Genomic DNA, 17,326 nt, shown 5'->3' with positions numbered 1-17,326 from the left:
TCCTATATTGTTTCGGAATTCAATCAATAAGATGAAGTTTGGAAAATCCCATATCCCATATAATATTTTCGAAAGGCATCACTAAGGAAGGTTTGGAAAATCCAAAAATTTCGGGACCCACGAATCCTTTCGAAAAGGCATCACTAAGGTAAAATTTGGAAAATCCCGAAATTTCGCTACTTACAAATTCTTTCGAAAAAGCATCACTAAGGTGGAGTTTGGAAAATCCCGAAATTTCGTGACCCACGAATTCTTTCGTGATTGCATCATTAGAAAAAAATTGGCCTATGTGTACCGGAAGCAACCGGCTGCCTTAATTCTGAACACAAATTGTCACTTTCAATGAAAATTGATTATAAAATACATACATACAAACATATAACAACTCTACGTTTATACATAGATAAACCCAAACATACGGAAGGTATATTAATTTCTCATTTATTAATTAATTGCTTGTCATTAATAAAACGCTTTAATTGCTTGAAATTAATACAATTTTTTGAGAAACTGATTTTAAATTGCGTTGAATTTAAAGGTAACAGAAAAATGGCATAAGTCGGCATTAGCAAAAAATTATTAATAATGTTTATCGCAAAGAAAAATTTGCGTCGGAATTTCGAATCTCTGTCAAAGCATGTCGTTAAGCATGCGCTATAATAAAAGAAGACAAATAAAGTTTATTTCTAATAACTTATGTAGAAATATTTTTTTTATGTACAATATTTCTTAAGTCGACTTAGGCAAATTTCTACTTTTTTAGCGAAATATTTCATGTCTAAATCAATAAAGCGCAGCATAATCAAACCGATGGATATCGACTGGTTTACCGGCGTTTAACGGTACAGAAAGCATGACTTGCGCGGGCACGCCAAAGCGCTAATTAGCGCTACTTTGCAATTCTGCGAAGCGACATTGTCAACAAAAACTCTGAAAAAAACATTAATTCACAGGTAAAGAAGCCTTTTTATGTACAATATTTCTTAAGTCGACTTAGGCAAATTTCTACTTTTTTAGCGAAATATTTCATGTCTAAATCAATAAAGCGCAGCATAATCAAACCGATGGATATCGACTGGTTTACCGGCGTTTAACGGTACAGAAAGCATGACTTGCGCGGGCACGMCAAAGCGCTAATTAGCGCTACTTTGCAATTCTGCGAAGCGACATTGTCAACAAAAACTCTGAAAAAAACATTAATTCACAGGTAAAGAAGCCGCCGAAGACGAACCAATGTTGAGCAAAATGGTGCGGATCAGCGACAGCAGCCGAAATGGCAGCAACATGAATAAAATTGGTTTGTAGGGAACAGCAGAAGAACACGTTTTTTGGCTTTGACAAAAAGTGAAGATTTTTTTGTGTGTTCTTTCTGTTTATTTTTCCTTTAAGCTGCTGCTGCCTCCGCTTGAAGCCATAACACTGACCTTGAGCGCTTGCAAGTGGCTTAAACGACTTGTTTCTTGATTTCATTTGTTTATGGTTCTCTTGTTTTTTTTTTTTTGACTTTTTCGCGCTCTGCACAAAAATGAAGAAACCGAGAATGGGTGTGAGAAGCTGCTTTCGATTTCAATTTGCATACAGTCAAGCGTACATATTTTGAAACCCAAATGAATTCTTTCTCTTAGCAGATTACAGCTGCGTCTTCAAGCACTCGATATAACCACAAAGGAATGAAATGTTGAAAGACATGTGGAAGAAGAATAAAAGTTGAAGACAAACACACAATAACTCTTCAGCTGCCGGCAACAAAATGGAACAAGTCTATTCAAAACTGTTGTTTCAGCTTAGCAAGGAAGCGGTAAAGCAAAATAAACAGAAAAACCTAAAGTAATAAAAGTTGATTTGTATATATATATAATATATATATAATATATTTATTAATTATAACTCTGCAGAAGCTTTTATAATTCTGATAAAAATACAGCATGAAATCGCAAATTTGCCATGAAAAACCAATTGTTTTTCAATAGTTTTCTGGCACATGTAGTCCAACATTTTCACAAGTTTTTTATCACCAACAAATAATAAATTGTTTGAAAATCCGCTAAGCGAAAAACCTTGTTCGAAGACCTACCAGATATTAATTTTTTCAAATATGGGAATGGATATTAGATAATTGAATATAAATTGATGATATGTGGTTTGAAATTGAAGTTTAAAGTTTAATTTTAATATAAATTCGTATGAAAATAGTACCAAATACTGATTTTTGAAACTATCCACGCATCTGCTTATCTTCGAAAGCATCTAATCCAAATGCTTGGGCTGAAAGAAATTCCTACGAAAAAAGTCAGAAACTTTAACGCAATCGTCATCAACAAGAATCATCATGATTCACTTCAAGGTTGTTGTCCTGGCTTAAAATTAACAAAAGAAACATTGACCTTGGGTAAGGTCGATGTCGTGAATATCAATAAACAAATAAGTTGTTGATTTTACCAAAGGTTAAACTCAGGGTAGTTGTCCAGCCTAAATGTAAATCCAGAGACCATTGACTACAGGGTTGTTGTCCTCGATTAGTGTAACCAAAGTGGTCATTGACCACAGAAAGGTTTCGGTGCTCCCTATATGGAAGCAAAGGGGTCATTGACGTCACCAAAAGTCAGCGAGTATTATAATTGTTAAACCCTTGACCTGAATACTCAACATACCGTTTACAGAAAACCGTTCAGTAGTTTGGAAGTTTTTTTTTTCGACATGTGCCTTTTGATTTCCGGGAGCAATGCTATTTCTAGTCGACTAACCTTATTTATTCACATTATTTGGTTTTAGTTCTTAGCCCGTCTGATTCATATTCTATTTAAAGCTTTAAATGCATACATCTTCGGGAAGGCAAGACAAATACCAAATTGATATTTCTAGTAGTTGCAGCATTAGAAGTTAATGAAATGGCTTGTTTGTGTGATCGCTTACAACAAATATAATGTATTGCAGTGAAGGTTTCAAAATTCAAAATACATTTCCTGCAGCAAATCGCCAGCAGTGGCTTCCACAATCCGGATAACATGCAACAAGAAGTAGTCTTCAAGGGCGCTTATTGGAAGCAGCCTTACGAAAGTGGAAAGATACCGACAATAAAACCTTTTGCTGTAATTCAACAGAGAACTCGGTTTTAGGTCTGCTATCTTTAAAGAGTTAAAACAATTTTTGTCGCTCCAGCGGATGCCATTTTTGTAATGACGTTGCTATAAGCGGTAAATAAGCAAATTTATGAAGATATCTCGCAGAAAGCGACTTTTTTGGCTGCACTTACTTGTTTATGAAGGAAGCAGTTTCATAAAAAAAAATAAAATAAAATCGTCACAAAAAAAAAACAACAGAATTGAGAAAAAATTAAGAGAGGAAGAAATAAAGAATTAAAGATCGTCCAACTTGAAGAATTCTGGTTTCTGCAAAAATCAACGCCGCAGCACATATTTTTTTGCTGGTCATTGATAAAGCGCCAACATACAAACCGACAGGCATATGTGGAAGCAGTTGACCTCCAAAAAGTATAATACAAGAAATACATGAATAAATGCGTGGATCGACATTTCTATAAGCGCATGAAGATATATTTATGTGTAGCTTAATATTGCTGAGAAAGAACGTCGGTAAGACGAAATAAAATTTCTTGTATTATTGAAATGCGAACATCATAAAGAATTAAAAAATTGAAGCAAAAACAGAAAAAATATACAAAAAAGAAATCCACTAAAATTCGGGCAGCTCAGAAGGAAATAAGGTGCGCCGTGTTAATGCTAAGAAGTTATGCGACAAAATGCACGATAATACGGCGGCGGAACACGCATAAATACATAATTATATGCATGCTTATACATATATACAATATGCTTATATATACAGTATACTTATATACATATTTATACAAAAATATGCGCACGATAATGTTGTGGAAGAGTAATCAAGAGAGATGACTAAGCTGAGTTGCACTGCTGCGGGCATTGCCAAAGTTAGGAGCAAGGTTATGGGAAATATCTATATATAATTCAGGATTACAAGCTAATATTGAGAAACATTGAGCTTTCGATTTTACTTCTTGAGCTGAATGAAGTATGTAGAATCAATTTAACCCAGGCATAAAACTTGTGACTCTCCGATTTCAGTACTTCCAAGGCAGATATTTCGCCTGAACGATGGAAAGTTTTAAACGTAAATTCGTGACGAGAGTGGTTATTGCTAATAGTCGCGGGGGGTTATATTCTGAGTAAGTGCATCGAAGTGGAAGTTTACAGTTTTAGTTTAATATAAAGCATTATGAAAATAGTACCAAATGCCGTTGTCTCAAACTCGCTATTTTGGTTTGTTTGACAATAAGCACACATCTGATAACCTTCGAAAGCATCTTCTACAAATGGTTGGACTGAAAGAAGTTTCTATGAAAAAGGTTAAAAATTTTACCGCAATCGTCGAGCAAAAGGATCATTGTAAATTGAGTAAGGTTGTCGTCATGGATAAAGATAAACAAAGAGGTTATTGACTTCACTAAAGGTTGACCTCAGGGTGGTTCTCCTCGCAGAATATAAGCAAACATGTCATTGACATCAGAACGAAACATTAGAAACCTATAGGGAAGCAAAGATTAATTTTGTGAAAGCCCTACCACGGTTGATCGAAATTATTATTTTTTATTCCAAATCCGTCCAGAAAGATATTACGACTTTAAGGACTTCATTGTTGGAATAAAAAACCTTTGTCTGTGCTTGGATATTTAAGTGAGTGTTTTTTTTTTTTTTTTGTTTTTTTTTTTAAGAATAAAAATCTAAAAATAACTTAATGTGATTCCCGAAGTTTTTAGATCATTTTTATGAGTAAACTTTATGTTTACATATTATTTATGAAGACCTTGAAACAAATATATACATATGAATACTTCGTTCAGTTTCCTCTTTATTCTTCCCAAAAAAAAATGAAAACTAAAAAATGTGTGATTTATTTCCGAAGCCCTATAAAGTCCGCCTTATGTTGTTGGGACTTATCTGAGGCTATACTATGAAGAAAGATTTATTTTAGGAGAAAGATTTTTCAAATAAGTTGGACATGTAGATCACTACTATTTTCTGAATATACATATATTCTCTAAGTAATAATTCTAATACGTATTGAATAAATTTCAACTACATCAAACCAACTTGTGCTCGCACCAAACCATATCTATACATATATCAGTATCTTTTAAATATAATTCGCGCTTCCAAAACTGACTTCTTGAGCAACGTAATATTTCTTAATTTTTTCACTCACATCTTCTTATCCGGCAGTTGTTTTTCCTCCGTCATTTCTGCAATAGCAGCAGCACACAGCTGAAATGTTTAATGACATTGTTGCCGATACCTGGCAGCAGCATCAGCTGCCATACTTTGTCGCTGTCAATAAAGCCCACTCATGCTGTCCAAAAGCCATCCGCGCGAGTCGAGCTCGGCTAAGAGTGGTTTTAAGTCGTTTTAAGCCAACAAAATGTAGAATAAAACGAAATCATTCGAAAAATTATCAAAAGCACCTTTTAAGTCAAGTAAGCGCGCAGAACTCAACTAAATCTGGTCATAAATAAAATTTTTTTATTTGTTTCTTCATGATCTTCTTAAACGTCTAGCTGTCAGATATTATGGCTTTGTCGTGGATAATATGTTTCGAAACTCTTTTCTTTGGTGAAAGAGCACAAATACGCACCAAGCAGATCTAAAATTTACTGAATATTGCAGGATGATAATTTAATTCTACTCATTTATAAGTACATTAAAAATCGTTCCTAATTGGGGACTATATATAGCCACAAGTCTGTAGAAAAATTTCCAGAATATTCGAAATCTTTTAGTAAATGGGGGTTTGGACATTTAGATCAACAGTTAGTAACAACATCGACACTGAGCTTATGGTTAGATTGAATAATAGTCCAATACCGAAAATTGCCTTTAGCGAGTTTAACAACCATGCCTGAGGTCAATGATACTTCTGTGCCTTTAACGAAATCTTTAACCCCTGTGTTTACCTTTAGCAAGAGGAGGCCCATAACACTTTGTTGATTTTTAGCCGAGACAACAGCCCTGAGGTTAATGCCCTTTGTTGGGGTCAATGGCCCTTTTGTTTATCTTAAGCAAGGACAACGACCTGAAGCCAATGACTTTTGATGTGTTTAGTGGTCCATTTGACTATTTTTAGCTACGACAACACTAACCGAGCTCAAACAGTCATACACTCAATAAGTCTATAGTTTTTGACTGATAAGGGTTATTGACAATTGCTATAAAGTTTTCGTTCAGCTTGATTGTTTAGTTTAGAGTCTTCTACAAATAGTCAGAAGTGAGGTTAGTTATAAAAAAGTGTTTGCATCGCATTCAACTGACTCAAGTAACAAAGAATCTATCTAACTGACTAAAAATAAGAGAAATGCACATTTTCTTATATTTTTTTCATTAAGATGTCTTTCAAATTGGCCAGTATTATGGGCATAAAATCATGCCTAAACACAACCAAAAATTCCTAAAATTGATTTATAAATACTTTAGATTACTTCTCAAAACTGTCACTCCCACTATAATAGCAACGCCATATGAAAGCAGCCAGAAATCGCGGAGAAATTTTGTGAATGCAATAGCACGCCACCAGCAACAACAACAGGAAACGAAAAACAGTTGCCTGCAGCGGCAGCGAGCAGGGTCACAAGCAGAGACATTAGAGGCGACAAGGCAGACGTTTGTTGTTGGTTAAGTTCAAATTGAATGAAATGAAATGAGACGAAATGAAGTGGTGTCATAAATATCTGTCACCACTTGACAGTTATTGCATGTGCATGTGTGTTAGTGTGTGCGAACTTTATGAAGTCATTTGTGGCACCAGAAAGCACATCTTCTTACTCTATTTGGCATTCCACAAAAAGGTTTGGTAGTGCTAAGCTGTACAGCTGCAAACCAAAGCAAGCATTTAAGATCCGTATGCTTTTTGGAGATGCTTCATAAGCACAATGTGAAGGCAAAGTATGCTAAGACTCCTTTTTTTTATTATTTATTTTCGAAGTCATAAAGCGTGGTTTTGGCGTTTCTTTTTATTGATTTTTTATTCATACCCTTACTTTTGTTTAACCTTTTTCCATTTATTCTGGCTCTCCCAAGGCAATGAGCTAGCCTTAATAATTTAATCTTCGCGCCACTTGGGCTTTAAAGCTTGTTGATATGCGTTGGCGCCTAAAAATTCTTTCTTTTCTTTTAATCAAGTAAAAATTAATATTTAATGTCATGGCAATACAAAAAAAAAAACGCCATCATCGCTTCATTAACGCTAGCCACCTTAATGACCATTAGTGTGGCCAGACACTCGACAGTTCATTACATAATTCATGTCTGCTGCACGTCTGCGCGTTTGAAAATTATTTGCATTCTTCGCATAAATATTAATAAAAAATTCTTAATATTTTAAATTTTTAAGTACACTTTTCGAACAACTTAAACTCTTTCTCATTCTGGCAGGAACGTGCGCCAAGCGTAGTCCAGTTTTGTCCGTAGCGATACTAGAGGGGGTACCGTTACGCGGCTTATGAGAAGTAGTTTGACGCGAATTGGAACTCCGGCCTCACTATCGGTACCTCTTCCAGTATCTCATAACGTGGGCCCCAAATGTTTTACGCGTTGCCTCGTTAGTGCGAGATAAGTCCAAAAGAGATGCTCTATTATTACCCTGGTGTCTCGTTCCTAACATTTCCTGCCATCAACTCGATGTGAGGCACGCGGCAACGTGCGTGATATATCACAAGTTCCAAGGGCGAAATCTACATATACATTGACGGATCAAAGACTGGAGACACACAATTCCCCTAAGCTGCCCCACACCGTTCAGCTCCTTCAAGGGTTGTTTGAAGCAATGAACCTTAGAAGAACACTTCAGGTTTGGGAACACAAATACCGTACGCAACACCAAAAAGTTTCCTAGGGTTGATAATGGACAAACCAAAAAGCTCCTACTTTTAGGCAATAGAAAGCCATATGAGATGAGACATGTTTCGCGGGTCCCAATGTTTCAACTTAGGAGACATTAAAAAGCTGGGGCGGAAAAAAATCAAGTTTTTTACCAAATCCACCAAGTTGATGGATAATAGTTGAATTAGTTACCACTGGGCCTAATTATGGTCTAACTTCGTCCGCTTGAGGTCCATCCTTGATGAGCTTTCCTTTTCAAGTATCCAACCAACCATTAAGGTACAGTTCTAAACCTCATTAAATACAATTTCTTTACAAAAAATCACTAAATAACGCGGCTTCCAAGTGGATATAGTCTCTTGATAATCTTGACGAATGGATGGAAAGAAGATTTATTTAGTGGCGAAAAAACAATGGTAAACAAGGAAGATTAGTCAAAATTATTGATATATAGTAACCTCAACCATAATCATAATCATAAGTCACTTAGTTCCGCTGGTATATTCCTCTGACCTTCCAACGGTTACCGGAAAAAGCCTTCACTGGTGTATAGCAGCTAGAAAAGACTTAAATTTCCAATTACAGGACCCAGATTGATTTGATCTTTTGACCAACGACTTTTGAGAACTCAAACTAACCACCAGAGTTGCGTATTTTATTATATACGACATAGTCAGGAAGTGAACCGCCACTACAGCGAGCTTACATAATTTTATATAACCCAGCAGATTAAAGTTTAATACCAGCACTTCCTAAGTCGACGGAATCAATGTGTACTATGTACTAGAGGCCAAAGACTTTTAGACGGGTCTGAACTCTATGAAAAAATCAAAAACAGCGAAATCGAAACTTGATTTTAATGTAAATGTTCTAATACTCGCAAATTCAGTATGTAATATCTACTCTCAAACTTTAGTTGTTTTGTTAGACTATCTTAATATTTTTAGCAACTTTTTGTTCATTTTTTACAGCATTGGTATTCTGGGTGTTTTTTTTTTTTTTGCGTTGTTATTATTGTAGTTACACGTTGACATTGAAAAGAAACTAATTTAGAACTGTCAAACTTTAACGACTTCGGTTTTCATGTTCATTTCAAAACCGCCCCTTTTTGGAACGCAAACGCTAGCCGAGTTTCGCGGCACATACAAACAGACAGGCATAAGTACATACATATAAGTATAAGTGTATACTTGTATATAACACAGAGTCGCATTGAGCACGAAAAAGGTGATCAACACAGCACAGCAACCGTTTCGGCGCTCCACTCACGTAAACAGCTCGACGATCCATGAGAAATGTGTGTCTCCTCCGCCGCACCAAACTGCCGCTTTCATTCCTAGTGCTTGGCAGTTGAGTCGCTTCGCAAAGCATTACGGCGTTGCCTACTGAAGCGCACAACTCGTGCTGAGCGTGTTGTTATTGCGACGCTTACGCTGATTAGACGAACGCTGTTGCGCTTGAAATGAAAGAAGAATGCCACCGAAGCGATTGCATAAGCGCAAAGCGATGAAAATGGTGACCATGTGACCGAGTGACTCGCTGACGCTTGACGGATTGACAAATTGCCACTTTGATAGCTCAACGGCAATGTAGCAGTACCGCAACGAACAACAACAGCAACGCCAATATAATGTGAGTTTTGAACTTGAAATTTCTCATTTCTTACTAGTTGTTAGTATTGCTAGTCTTTAGACTATTTGTATTTGTATTTTACTTCCAACTGTCATTCGCTTGCAAGCTCCAACGAAAGCGATTAATTGCAGCGCACAAAGCAACAATAACGGCAACAAATACGAGCTGGCTTTGTAAGCCAACGACAAATAAAGAGCGAAATGCGCGTCTAATCATTAACCGTGGAAGTGATGACGAGGCGAGGGACGGACAGACGAACGTACGGCTCATGAGTGGACGCGTTAATTGTCGATGGTTTGACGAAAGCAGCGCCACTGCGCAAAGCCGACAGTTGACAGCTGACAACTTCGGCTATACACAAATGACGAATGTGAAGAGGGGGAGCAGAGAGGGAGAGGGGCATTATTGTGTTTAAACAACAAGTGATGGGTTGGGCGGACATTGATCAAAGTTAATATGACTCGACTGACTCGAGTTCTAAGTTCATTTTTGGTTTTAGTTTAATGACAGTATTTCGCTTTTGCCTTTCGGAAAAGCGACATTTTGGTAACAAATTTCTAACTGATTTCAGGGTTTGCATTGAACTGGCTGCTTTTGTCAGTTGTCCAAATTTGGTTGACGAATGTTTAGATCACAAGGCAAAAGCGTTGCTCAAATGATAAAAAAGGAATTTTTATTGAATTAGATAGACAATTGCATTTATATTCTGGGAAGCAAGTTCGATTTAGCGAACAGAATTAAATATAGTTAAATAAATTACAAAAATAAAAGTAAAAAATAAGGAAGCGCTGAATGAAGGTGCAGCCGATCAAAAAATGCTATCGTACTTAAAAATAAGGCATGTGAGAATTAGGAGAGAGGTGTTGCCCCGATTCTATCCAGTTTAGGCACATAGACATATTATTGTAAAGAGACGCTCTCTGAGTTTCATTAAGATAACTAATATATTGACCGATATTTCTGGTAGAAGGTCAATCGGAAGTTCGAAAACTTCTTGTTAAGGCGCTAGGGGTAGTATTGCCCCAATTTTACTCATTTTTGACACAAAAGCCCCTCGTTAGCGGGAAATTGCCTCGACGAATTTCAATAACAAACCTCAGAGATTGAACGACTTTCGCTAAAAAACCAGTCCAAGGTACATACTAGGATTCATATATATATAATAAGGTAATTGGGGACTTGAAAAGTTATAATCCGATTAGGAAAAATTTGTAGACCTTTAGGCATGTATGGAGCTTAAAATTTGATATATTATATGTGACCTGGTCTACGGAAAGGGGGCTTAGGTGTCAAAAAATCCAAAAAATCAATTTTCACTTTTTAGTTGATTCGGATGGARGATGAGATTTTTAACAGCTGTTTCCCAGAAAACTAGTTTTTGCACGTTAGCTCCCTTTTCGTAGACCATGTCACATATATGACTTGTGATAAAGTAATTGTGGCTGGAGTCGGATTTCGTACGTTTCCAAATTGTAAAATAAGTATATTGGAATAATTTTATTCTCCAAATTGGGTAGAAATCGATCGAGTAATTCCTGAGATATAAGATTTCACACCTGTTATACAAATTTACCATCGACCCCTATGACATAATATTGGCTGTGAAATTTAATGCTTTTGACGTAGTTATTAAGCTTCAAAATAAGCGCGGAAGTGAGGTTATAATCCATTTTCACATTGCATGCCGAAACTGATATTAGCCGTCTCAACAAATTTGTGATATACTTAAGACGCTTTGTCGTATTGTAAACGTCTTATGATCCAGTATATAGGAGATTTTGGGTATCACAACGGACCAGCGTTCTAAGCTGTACAAGTGAGATTCGTGTTGGGATCGAACTCGCTCTCAGCAGGTTTGCTTAATATAATTTTAGTGGTTTGTGAGATATAAACATTAACTTATCATCCCATTTCTTATAAAAGTTCCATACTACATCCCTCAGTTGTTTTACAAGCTCTTAAGAGATTTTTCTTACTAGAAAAGCACGCTATTTGAATAGATCACTATATTTCGTATCTGAAACTTGCGACCCATAAACTGATATTTTCTTACTACGAAATATTGAATTGAGAGTAAGTAAATGCCGGTAGTTGAAGAGGGAAGCGAGACGAATTTACAGACAGAAAAAGAGAGAGGCTGAAATCCGAGAGTATGAAGAGCTTGACAAGCTGGCCGACAGGGGTAATGCTCGAAAGTTTTAGAAAAAGATGCGTCGACTAACAGAAGGTTTCAAAACCGTCTGAAGATCAGCAAAATCTCGGGGCCGATGGATTGCCGGCCGAGCTATTCAAACACGGTAGCTTAAATAAGCTTCTTTATAGCATATGATCGGACGAAAGCATTCCCGACGATTGAAATTTATCCCAATCCACCATAAGGGAGAGCTCACAATCTGCGCCAAAAAGGATCATTGACCCCGAAATGTCAACAAGTAGGTCATGGAATCAAAATGTAAACAAAGGTTGTGGTCTTAACTAAGTGTAATCAAAGGTTGCGGACTTGTCTAATTATAAACAAAGTGCAAGGGTCATTGACCTCATAAAATACAAACAAGGGGTCAATGACATCGGCATAATGTAAACAAAAGGAACATTGAATCCAACACTACAGCATATATATGAGTATATTGTTCAGAGCGGAAATATAGCTTTTTATATCCTCATATATTAGACATGTCCCAGTGATAGGTATTTGAGCTTTTTTCGGCTGAAGTTAAAGTTTTTTTAGCTTCAATTAAAATTATCTCCAATCCAAAAAAAAAAAATACTTTTTGCTATAGAAGAATAAAGCTAATGATCGATAGAGTGGTTCCCAAAATCGTATTTTATTTTAGAAAGTGAAGAGCGACTTGAAAATCGGAATAATTGTCGAAAATCGTTTTCGCTATCAACAATAATCTAAGAAGAGAACAAAGAGTTTCAGAAGCCCATTACGCTATATGTGTTAGATATACTATACATGTAAAACAAAAAATAGATCAATTGGAATTCACAAGTGAATATAATTCCTTAAGAAAGCTCGACGCTTCATAATTAATTTAATAATGATTGAGTGAAATATTGAAACTCGAAAATATCTTCCAAAACTATAAATGCTCTGTTCTAAGAAAATTCCATTTCTACAAACTCTACTTAAAGACAAAATAGAAGTCACAAACCATAATATATTTATAGAAAATCGCCGCTTCAGATGCAACAATTAACTCCGACAAGAGTTACTAGACGAATGATGTTACATATTGCTTCACTTGGTTGCTCAATGGGGTTAATGTAAAATTTTTTTAAAAATTTCAAAAAATCTCCAAATAAAATATCACAAAAATCATAAAGATTCCATTCTGCATGACTCACTTGACCAACGAATTTTCCCTGCCCAACTAATGTTCAATGCGCACCTGTACATTAAATATGCAGCAAGCAATGAATCGTGGTAAAACCAGCGCTCATTCGCAGAGTAAATAAATAACAAAAGCCTTGGTCACGAATTCTTCCCACTGCACAATGTCAAATGGCAGTGTTGTTGTTGTAAATTATAACTTACTATTATTATAATGAGAACCCAATGCAGCTCGGCGCAAAAAAGGGCTTTTTGCTCACTCACTGAAGTTGTTTTTAATTGGATGAGACGCAGATGTAGCTTGCTGTCAGCAACTCACCGCGTACTGCCCCTGTTCGTTGAGGGATCACACGCTTGTTGATCTGACTGTTCATTTGCGCCAATAAGTAGGTGAATGTTTGGATTTATTTTCGACCACAAGCGAATTAAAATTATTATTTGCATTGTTCTACATATATTATATGTACATATAGGCGACAGTATTGCGCAAAATATATGCAACATAATATGAGAAGTTTTCAAAAATTAAGTGATTATGGTAGTTTGTCTTCCAGCCTACTAATTTTATTTGATTTTTCATATCTATGAGTCGGAGAATATATAAAACTTTAATTTTCGTCATCGAAATAATCTTCCAGCTAAGCTCTCTTAGCACTTTAGTGGGAATCACACATCATAAACTTAATTTGTACGGTTTGATTTCTCCAAAAAACTTCAATAAAGGCTGTTTTTGAAGGGTTAGGATCGATCTTGATACTTGGTTTACTAGGTCATGTAATCTGACAAAATAATTGAATTTGTAAAAATTTCCTAAAAACAAAAGTATTGTATGGAATGCCGGCGAGTTACTGTGCTTGACCTGAAAAACTACGGTTTTATGTAGGTTTGCAGTGAATATATTTTTCTCATAATTGTACGTTCATAAATAGCACTAATACTGTTAAAACGACACTACCAAACCGCTACGCTTTCCGTAATTAATAACACTCACTAAAATATATTGCTATTATTCATATACAGTAATACATACAAACTCGTAATAGTACACTGAAAAAAATTTAAAAACCAGGTAGACCAAATGTACTATGCTTGGAAGCAAATCTGGTTAGAATTCTAACCGCATGTTATGCAGTGCTGGCTTATAGCTGTCATACAAACTGAACGATTGGCATCATGTGCTTGCTCTGAAATCATCTTGTGAGTTCCAAACTACAGCATATCGCGGCATGAGAGTCACCTGGCCAGCCACGGTGCCTGTTTTTCTTATATAGAGTCAGCTGACAGCCAGCTTCCCCTGAAGTCACCTTGTGACATCCAAACCCCATCACATAGAGACACGAGAGTCACTTAAGCACTGGCCAGGCACGCACTGACCGTTCGAAATTAAGTTACAGATAATTTTAGACCCTTTCAACCTGTGAAAGGTATTAAACTTCGGGGCAGACGAAGCACAAAACTTCTTTCTTGTTTTCTTTGCAATGATGCCACTGAACTAAATTGCCGAAATAGTCCTACGTTTTTTAGCGTTCGACCAAAAGTGACCATGTTCTATGACTTTGCAATGTTAATGAAAATATATTTTTTCTTGTGTTAAGAGATTACTGGATTTACGCGTTTCAAAACCTCGATTTTTTTTATTATGTTATTAAATTCTACAACACCTCTAGAATATTATCCTTAATTTTCAAGTTGATTCAAACAATAGTTTCGGAGATGCAGCCTTGAGAACTTGTGCGCTTGAGGCTACTGAGACTAAGTGCGCCGTCTTTAAACGCGTTTTCTCGAAACTGTGTTTTTGAAGTCGGTTGGCAAGATTTCTCGAGAACTACTCAAGTGATCTTCATAAAATTTTACACAGGTCTTTGAGATACAATTGTGAAAAACGAGAACGAAGGATTGTCCTCTAATTTAGATGATCCTGTAAGGAGATATATTGCCAACGAGGGCGCATTTTTTCCGAGTGTCACCGGAAATGGCGTCCCAATGGCCGACTTTAAAATAATTTTTTCCCAAACTTTCAGAAATTCTTTGTTAATATTGTATGTTTGTAACAATAAAAAATTCTAATAAAATATTTCATTTTTTATATGAGAAAAAATTGTTGAAAAAAACTGTTTTTTACCCGAGGAACAACAAAGCCCTTAAGACTACTTCAGTAACTAGTGTTGGGTGCAACGTAGCGTGATCTTGTTCTAATAGATGTTACGATCGTGATTTTTGGGAGTATGATTACTAGGGTAATCAAAATGCAATCCACCACTACAATTGGGTGTAATGTAATTCTCATACTTACACACAAACAAATAAAGGCTTTTAATTGTATATTCGAGTAATTGTGGCAGGTGCTTGTTTTTGTTTTTGTTATTGCAATTGCAAGTACTAATATTTTATTATATTTGCATGTAACTGTTACAGAATCACTCACAAAATTATGCATACACCTGTGCCTATATGTACATATGTATGTATATGGGGAGTCAGCGTTGACAAACCGCAAATATTTCAAGCCCGTGATTGACGTGCACTACAAATCGTGCAAAATATGTGACCGTAATGTGCAAATTTATAAATTATTTACACGCACACATACGTGCATATATACACGAATACTAATTTCTATATTTATACAATACGTGCAAATAAGTCAATTATTGTTTGTCATGACTTAAAGTTTGAGTTACACTGCACAGGAATTTAAGAGCCCATCAACCAACCTATGGCATGATCAGGTGGCAACTCAGGTGAAGCAAATTTGTAATTCGGACGAGGAAACAGACTTTAAGCGTCTAATGATAGTGCATACCTTATTTTTTGAGGGATCCAGTAAATGATCTTACAATTTTCAGCAAGGAAAGCGAAAATAAAAAAAAATTAATTTTTTCCTCCAAATGTGAAACTAAGATACGTTATATGACGGAGCATACTCGTCTCATACTCTTAGCTCGGCAGTTTGGCGGCGTTTCGAGTATGACAACAGCTTGCACTTCTCCTGAACCAAAGCCCTCCTTACGCAGGACAATAGGTCGACGAACTAGAAAGTAACTAGTTTTAGGCCTAGGGGAGACAATTAACAACGCGGAATTTTTTATTCATATATATTTTTTTGGTCCATACTAAAAAAACATACGGTCGTCAGATACATGAACTAGAACTAGAAGACTAGGACTATAAGACAATTATTTGGGTTTTTGGAGGAAACCTGGGCATTTTAGGACCAGATATTCAAATGGTTCTCTAATAACTCGAAGTAATTAGCAAAAGGTCTTTACCTGATCTCTTTACCTGATCTCTTAAAAAAAGTTCCCTTAAAATTAGAGTCGACTCTCCCTTCTTTACAAATTAAGTATACGTTCTATTGAGAAGACCTAAATTTATGAAATTATTTTTAGTTTAGCAAGCCGTTCTATGGAAACATGAAAGTTATCTCTTTCCGAAAGGAAAAGATATTTTTCCCTGATAGCAATTCTTACACCAAAGGAAAGAAACCTAGAGATTATTGTTTTCTTTGAAAATCTGAAAATAAGTCTCTTCTGAGCACTCTCACACAGTCTACTTGGAAATCTTTCGACTAATAGTCGTCAGTTAAATGGTAATGCAGTCATACTGTTACACTTCAGTCCTCATAGAATGTTTTCATAAAAAAATATATAATAATTAACTATTATGTAAGACACTTCAAATTAATGATAAATTTTATAGCATAACCAGACGGAGTACAAGTATATAGTATAATACAAATATATAACATACAATTTAATAGACTTACCAAATAAATACCGTTTAGGTTTTCAATTTATTTGCTATTTGTTGAATCCGCCTACTTCTGCAAATTCTGGTATCAATATAAAATATAATTTCACTTTTTCACCGAAACCGCACCAAAACCGAACACACTTTTATATTTTTGATCGCCCGAAAACCCGAACACATACTATGCACATAAATTGATTACACGCACCTACGAAACACTGCTTACACGAAACACGTATTACCGAAATACACTTTCCACTTTAGAAAATAGATATATTTGAACATTTCAATGAAATATATTTAATATTTCACCAAATATTTATTTAAAAGCCAGCGGCGAGCGTGAGAATCAATTCACACCTGCATAATTTGCTCACAATTAATGATGATTGAGTCAATAGGAGAAGGAGGCGATAAGGAATTTTCGCAAGCTGTAAGGAAAAAGTGTATTTATTCAAATATTTTTACAAATACTGATTTTAATGAATTTTTATTACTGATAATCATCGTATTAAAATAAAAAATAAAATAATAAAATAAAATTTAAAAAATGTATAACTAATGATAACGGAAAGTGGTAGTCTAACTGTACACCAGAAAACCATTAAACCGCGTTTTTGAGACAACGCAGTTCCTAGATCCACTTTTTTACATAAGAAACGAAAAATTAAGCCAAATGGTGGACTTCTTCATAACA

At 35.7% G+C, this 17,326-nt stretch overlaps 1 protein-coding gene across 1 annotated transcript in view; it reads right to left on the bottom strand.

Annotated features, from left to right (window-relative positions):
• Positions 1 to 16,706, bottom strand: part of LOC108965587 (serine-rich adhesin for platelets-like) — a gene marked incomplete in the record, with an annotated part of 231,271 nt that extends 214,565 nt beyond the window's left edge. The window contains 1 exon segment of the mRNA XM_018928110.1: positions 16,646 to 16,706.
• Positions 16,707 to 17,326: the final 620 nt, after the last annotated feature.

The sequence above is a fragment of the Bactrocera latifrons genome, unplaced genomic scaffold (assembly GCF_001853355.1).
Source record: "Bactrocera latifrons isolate USDA-ARS-PBARC rearing strain unplaced genomic scaffold, ASM185335v1 scaffold_142, whole genome shotgun sequence".
In the NCBI taxonomy this organism is placed as follows: Eukaryota; Metazoa; Arthropoda; class Insecta; order Diptera; family Tephritidae; genus Bactrocera; species Bactrocera latifrons.
Note: the sequence above shows the minus strand (reverse complement) of the source record. Positions and strands in the feature narration are given on the sequence as shown.